Here is a 7,500-nt window from a genome sequence, read left to right on the forward strand (position 1 = left end):
CACACCGATATCTTTCACGTCGACGGAAGACACCTAGACCTAACAGAGGGTCAGTGTCCGACGTTACGTTGCAATAACATCATCCAAGAATGTTACGATACGTACCCATTTATAGTTTGAGAATAGGTTAAGATCATTTCGAACCTAAGGCCTCTAATCATTCGCTTTACCAGATAAGAATAGATTCCGAAATGTTGCGTGCTCCAGCTATCCTGAGGGAAACTTCGGAGGGAACCAGCTACTAGATGGTTCGATTGGTCTTTCGCCCCTATACCCAATTCTGACAATCGATTTGCACGTCAGAATTGCTTCGGTCCTCCATCAGGGTTTCCCCTGACTTCAACCTGATCAGGCATAGTTCACCATCTTTCGGGTCACATCCTGCACACTCACGGTATGTTATGGCACGATGATGGCACGCAAGCGAACCACCACCGCATGCCGGCTATAACACCCGGGGATGGAGGGACGAGCAGAGAGTCTCGCCCGTAATCCCGCACAACGAGTGAGTTATGTTTTTTACGCCTATGGTTTTTCAGTGTGCGTTACCGCGGAAACGGAAAACGGCACCATTGGCTTGCGCGAGTTAAATAATTCCTTACCTAAACCTCTTTTTAAAAAAGAACAACCACTTCGTTCACTGCCTAGAATTAAACTAAACTTTATTCTTTCATTCGATTATGTCTACAGTTCATACTGCCGAATTGCACTTTCTAGTCAACGTGACGCTCCTCCGCTCCCACGGATCGATGCCCTCAGGTACAAAATGCTCCGTCGGCACTCCTGTCTGTCCCGTCGGGTCGGCGCCGATGCTAACGTGTCGTCAGCGATTCTCGCTGCCCTCGTTCGGGTAGTTCCGTTGCTAACTCGTCCTTCCTAAGAGATGAGGTTCCGTACGAATCACTTCTCTGATTGTCAAATGTCTAATGTTGGGTTGGATGTCTGGTACTGGATCTTCGACTGTTGTGGTCGGGGCTGCCTGTTGTATGTTTATTGTAGATGATCTATGGATGAGAAATCTAAGGAGAAATGCTATACCGATTAAGCTAGGTAGGGACATAATTCCCCCAAAAAGAGACAGTGTTGGCCACTTTATACTATTGGTTGATAGTCGGATAACGTCTAACTCCTTCCTCGTTTCCAGATGGAGTTTATGTAGATGGTCCAGGCTGATGTTTAGGATCTCTTGGTGCATTTTTACCGCGATTCCGTCTAAGGGTAGTTGTATTGGGTTTCCCGGTAAGGTTTTCATTCTTGAGTTATATGAAGCGTTATTGATGTATAACTGGCAATTTCTGAAGAAAACTACGAATGGTCCGGTCAGGTTTCTGTTTGTTATGCCACAATTTGATGATAGGGTGAAATTTTTTATTGTGTTTATGAACAAGTGTTGGTTGTCTAGAAAGATAACTTCTTCTTCGACTGGGTTGACGGTGAAATTACAAGTTGCCTGTTCTCCTTTCAATAGCTTCGGTATGCATGTTGAATTGTCCAAGTTGATTTCGTTTGCATTGAATATAGTAGGTTCGATTGAGTTTATGGAGTAAACCTCATCTTTGTGAGTTAGATAAAATCGATGATCTATATGAATTTGCTTATTTTTGTGAATGATCGGGTATAGTCGTACTTTGTTGAATATTCTGGGGTCGAGTTTTGGCATTTTTATCATGAGAGCAATTTCCAGATTGTTAGTTGCCACTGATGTCGTCGCATAATTCGTTGCCTCCAAAGCAGTATGAACTGTTATATTTTCCCTAGCTAAATCATTAATTAAGATATCTATTTCACGCTGGCTTAGAATTTTTTCGTTTACTATTCCTAGTTTAGCCAACATGATTGCATCAGTTATTTGGTTCAATTTCTTGGATAAGTAATTCAGATGAAACAATATCTTAGTAGAATACATTTCGATTGATCTTGTGTTGAACAAATTAATCGCCTTTTTGGTTTCGAACATTGCTTCTTTCAATTGTAGGTTTATCTCACGGTTAATTCTGATCTGCTCATTATTGTTCGTAACTAAATTATTTATGGTAGAATTGATGATTCTCAAATCATTGGCATCTGGACTGCCGGCTATAAATTTCCAAACTGTACCTACACTATCCCAACGTTTATGCCGTCTGATTGGGTCTATGCTTTTTAATGCGAAATCTATTTCGTTGAATTTTTCTTCTACTAGGTCAGAAAATTGATTTTGGCTAAAGTTTTCGAACTGATCCCTAAGGCTTTTTACTTGCATTCTAATGGTCGTTAAATTGAAGTAGTGAATGTAATACGTGTGGTCAAGTTTGATCCGTGCCTCGCCTTGATCGAAGATCAGGACTGGCTGGCGTCCTACGTCCCGTAAGTCGGCTGTCACATCGTGTCTTGATAGTAGTTGGTCTGGTTGAATGAATAATAGCAGTAGCAATCTGAAACGTAGAAGTAGAAGTCGTGTTTTATATTTTCCTTATTTTTAGGTCATCTTTATGAATTCGTCGGTTATCGTCGGTTGTAATTGTGCTCTTGTTTATTTTCGAAATTTTTTATTTTCTTGTACCTTTTCTTGTGTTTAAGTCTTTGTCGTGTCGTCTCGTATGCGTCTTGATTTTCCTCGATTGGTATAGGTTTCTTTTTTTTATTATGGTGTTCCAACGCGTTTTTCTGAGTTTGCAGTAGATTTCTGTAGGTTTTTTCAATAATTTCTGGGGTACGAGAAGAGGGGAGAATTATTTCCAAAGGAGTGAAATTTGTGGAGGAGTGAATAGAAGAATTATATTTCTGTACAGATAGTTGGATCAGGTCTGGCGTTGCTAGATTCGGGTTTTCAGTTTTTGTGATTCGATAAATTTCGAGGAGCGTTGAATGGAAACGTTCAACGATTCCGTTCATCTCACTCCGTCCGGTGGCGGTTACGTATGGGTTGATTTTATGTATGTTGTAGAAATTAACGAGCTCTCCCGTCATAAAGGATTTCTCGCCATCCATCACAAGTGTGCTTGGTGCTTTGTACTTTAAAAGAATATCCTTTATTACTGGTATGAGGTCGATGGCTGCTCTTGATTCAATTTGTGTGACTTGAGCGAATTTTGAAAATTTGTCGACATATGTTAGAAAGTGAAGACTTTCCAAAAACATAATGTCGATGTGCGCTATTTCGAATGGAGCCTTTGGAATTGGTGTTTCTTGTATAGGAAACTTTATCGGGTTCCTATCATATTTGCACTCATGGCAAATCTGACAGTTAGTGATAAAATCTCCTACTTTTTGAGCTAATTTTGGGAAGAAGTATTTCCGAAATATTTGCTGCTTATTTTCCTGTGCACCTCTATGCGCTCTGTGATGCTCAGTGCGAATAATATTCCATTGGTCATCTTCTTCTGTTATGTCCTCGAGCATATTCTGAGTGAAACGAATCGTTAACAGATTTTGTTGTCCGAAATGTCTTTTATAGACTTCTTGGATTTTTCCCATTATGTTCTCATCTGTTAACAAACCATTTACCTTAGAATAGTTAAAGTGGTTTTTTAGTACCTGTAATAATAAATTGTCGTTAATTTCATTTATGTAAACCGTAATTCTTGTGTATCCTGAAAATGGAATTTCTGTTATTGTTTTATCGGGTCCTTTCTTTATTATTACTTGATGACGAAATACGTTGATTGGCGATTCCGTTGAGGGTATATAAAAGTCGTCGCTATTTTCGGCTGAATGTTGGGTTGCTGTTAAGGAGCATACAATTCTACTTAAGGCGTCTGCCACCACATTTGCTTTTCCCGGCTTATACACGATTTCATAATCGTGCTCCTCTAGATATGCCTTCCATCTTTTGAGTTTGGCATTTGTGTTTTTTGGGGATAAAGCAAACGTTAACGGTTGGTGGTCGGTTAAAATTTTGAATTTTGCCCCGTATAAATAATTCCTAAATACTTGCAGTGACCAGAAAATTGCTAGCATTTCCTTCTCTGGTACTGAGTATTTTTCTTCCGCCGAAGACAAAGTTCTGGAAGCAAAGTGAATCGGTTTGTCTTTTCCGATGTCACCTTGGGATAAGACAGCACCTATAGCAAAATCAGATGCGTCTGTTGTGAGAATGAAAGGTTGCCCATAATCCGGGTAAATGAGGACGTCAGACGATTTCAATACGTTTTTCAACTTGTCGAAGCATCGTTTTTCATCACATGAAAGCGAAATTTTCCTATTTGATGAGGGATTCCTTTCCCCCCGAAGAAGGTTTGTAAGAGGTTTTGCGATTTTCGCAAAGTCTTTTACAAATCTTCGATAATAACTCATCATTCCGAGGAAAGAACGGAGCTCTTTGAGATTCGTAGGCTCTGGATACCTATTGATAACATCGATTTTTTTAATATTAGGTTTGATTCCTTCCGCTCCAATAACAAACCCTAAAAATTCAATCTCAGAATGCAAAAACTCACATTTGTCTAACTGAATCTTGAGATTTGCATTACTTAGTGTTTCTAGAACAATTTTAAGATTTTCCAAATGTTCATCTAGGGTCTTTCCAAACACGACAACGTCATCGATATACACATAGCATATTTTCCCTATGTGATCTCTAAGTACGTCGTCAATTGCCCGTTGGAAGATCGCAGGAGCGTTCTTCAAGCCAAATGGCATTCTAGTAAATTCGTACTTCCCGTTGTTAATGGCGAAAGCAGTTTTCTCAATATCTTTCTCCTTCATTTTAATCTGGTGGAACCCAGACGCTAAATCAAGAGTGGTAAAATATTTTTGACCCTTGAGCTGATCTAAAACATACCCTATCTCTGGCATTGGATATTTATCGGGAATTGTCTTTTCGTTCACCTTCCGATAGTCGATCACCATTCGGAACTTTTTTTCTCCTGAAGCGTCGGGTTTCTTCGGTACAACCCATACTGGTGCCGTCCACGCTGAACGAGATGGTCGAACAATACCATCTTCCAGGAGTTTGTTAATTTGTTTCTTTACCTCGTCTGCATAGGCAGCGGGGTAAGGATATACCTTCTGATGAACTGGAGTATCATCAGTGGTATTGATTGTGCATTCAACATTTGTTGAGCATGTTAATTTTGCATTGGTTTCATGAAAAACTTCTTTGGAGTTGTCGAGGACGACTTTTAGTTTAGTATGCTCCTCTTCAGTAAGATGAGCAGTTCGAAAAACACTATTAGAAGCACAGTTTGTCTGAGAATATACGCAGAGAGGAATGACAAGTTTCTGATTATCAGAGTACAAGGTCAAAATCTTATTAGAAAAATCAATGTTTGCATTTAAGTCATTCAGTATTTCTGTCCCTATGATCCCGTGGAAAAATGAGTGGAATTTATGTAAGACGAATTTTGTAATGTAATTAATTTTCGGATAGAAAAAGTTTATATCTATCGCAGAGGTTGCGTTAAATTTACCGTTAGCACTAGTTATGCCTTTGGCATTAAAGTCGTACGGCCTGCTATCCTTGTAGGCCCAGGCAAGTTTTGGGTTAATTAAGTTTATGTTCGCTCCTGTATCTATTAAGAAGGGAAACTCTCCACTCGTAGTCTTCAAGTTGATGTAGAGCAAAATAGGTTTCACCAACTTGGGTTCCATTCTAAAAAATTAGAGGCTGTAGCCTCATCTTGCTGCGGTTCTTGTTCGGTTTGCGTGTCTAATTTTGGTTCCGGTTCTACTGAAGGTTGAATATCATAATATGGATATAGATCATTGTAATAATCATATTCGTAATTATAGAGATCATCTGTTTGATCATCAAAATTTGTATCAACCGGGTGAGCTTGCCTTTTGAAGGGGTACGGATATGTTTGCCCCGACATTGGCGGCGGTCTTTTAAGATCCATTGATGGCCTGTTGCCATAATTTACATTGTGTGTTCTCACACTTTGATCGATATCCATTGGCTCGGGTTTTGGTAATGGTTTTGCAGCCCATGGTCGTGGGGGTGCTTGAAACGGATTGGGTTGGTACTGAGGCCTGGTCTGGGTGAAGGGATTGGCTTGGAAATATTGCCTGCCAAATAGTGGCATCTGTGGAAAGCCTAAGTTTCTAGGGGCTGGAATTGGTGGAGGTGGATATCTCCGTGGAGGTGGTCTGGGAGGAAGTCTATTAATTTCCAAATCTCTTGGTTTGGGAGCTGGGGTGAAATGTTCATTTCGGAAAGGTGCCGATCTAGTATCCATATTGTAGTAGTCTAGGCAAAACTGATATGCCTGATTTAACGTTTTTGGATTAAATGTTTTTAGTAGCTGACACAAAGGTTTTTCTAAGCCTCGAATGAATGCATCTACTGCCTTTTCTCTAAAGTAATCGATATGTGAATTAACGTGTGGGGCCAATTTTTCTTCTGTTTGGATTTGAGCTACTATGGATGAAAGTAGTTCGTTCACCCGGGAGTAGTAACTGCCTAAAGTTTCGTTTGAGTTCTTTTTTATTGTGGTTAATTCGAAGTCCAACGTTTTTATATCACGTTTGTCCCTGTAATACAGAAGCAGCGTAGATTTTATTTGTTGCCAATTATGCACAATGTTATTTGAATTAAGGATATCGGCTGCTTCGCCTCTGATTTTTCGTCTCACGGAGCGCTCGATTAATTCAAGTTGCGCTTCCGTGGCTCGTGCATCTCTGTACATACAGAAAATGCCCTCAACATCCGTTAGCCATGCTAATAGTTCTGTTGGCTTGCCATCATAATTTTGTAAATCTCGAATGAAATCTGGTAATTTTCCCAGATCAATGAATTGTTGCATCGTCAGTGGTGCAGCAACCGGATTCGGTACTGGATTTGCCATTATTTTGTGAAATAAGAATTTAACCGAGACTGATGAACACTTTTTCCACTTGTTTTACCAGTATTCTGGATTTTCTTGGCTTTTTTTCCACAATTAATTTAATGGTGGCAATGCGAACAAAAACACTATTTATTTCCGTTGGTTTTGAGCAATATCTCTAAATTTCCTTCGTTCGTTTCTGAACAAAAATTACTAATATATATTGTATAACTAATTACTTACATAAAAGACCGTGTCTTAGTTGCGGCCAACATCGGTTGGACTTTTGTTGTGGCTGTCCTCCGCAAACGGGGGAATCTACGAGCAGGCACGTTTGGTGGATCCGTTTTACTATTCGTTACTTCGGGCCAGCGGTGCCGATCGGGTCCGGTAGGTATCCTCGGTGTCTCGTAGCTCGCTTTCGTGATAGCCAGACCTGGCTCTTTTAACCAGCATATGCAACTTGGCTCTTTGAACCAGCAATGAACACTTATTTTCCAAGTGATTTTCTTAAGATTTTTGTTACACTGATTTGAAGATTTTTGCACTGCACTATCACTTTATCCTGTTCCCGCTTCGGAGTATCTCGCCGGAGCCTCCAGTTAAATAATTCCTTACCTAAACCTCTTTTTAAAAAAGAACAACCACTTCGTTCACTGCCTAGAATTAAACTAAACTTTATTCTTTCATTCGATTATGTCTACAGTTCATACTGCCGAATTGCACTTTCTAGTCAACGTGACGCTCCTCCGCT

Source organism: Malaya genurostris, chromosome 3, assembly GCF_030247185.1.
Source record: "Malaya genurostris strain Urasoe2022 chromosome 3, Malgen_1.1, whole genome shotgun sequence".
In the NCBI taxonomy this organism is placed as follows: Eukaryota; Metazoa; Arthropoda; class Insecta; order Diptera; family Culicidae; genus Malaya; species Malaya genurostris.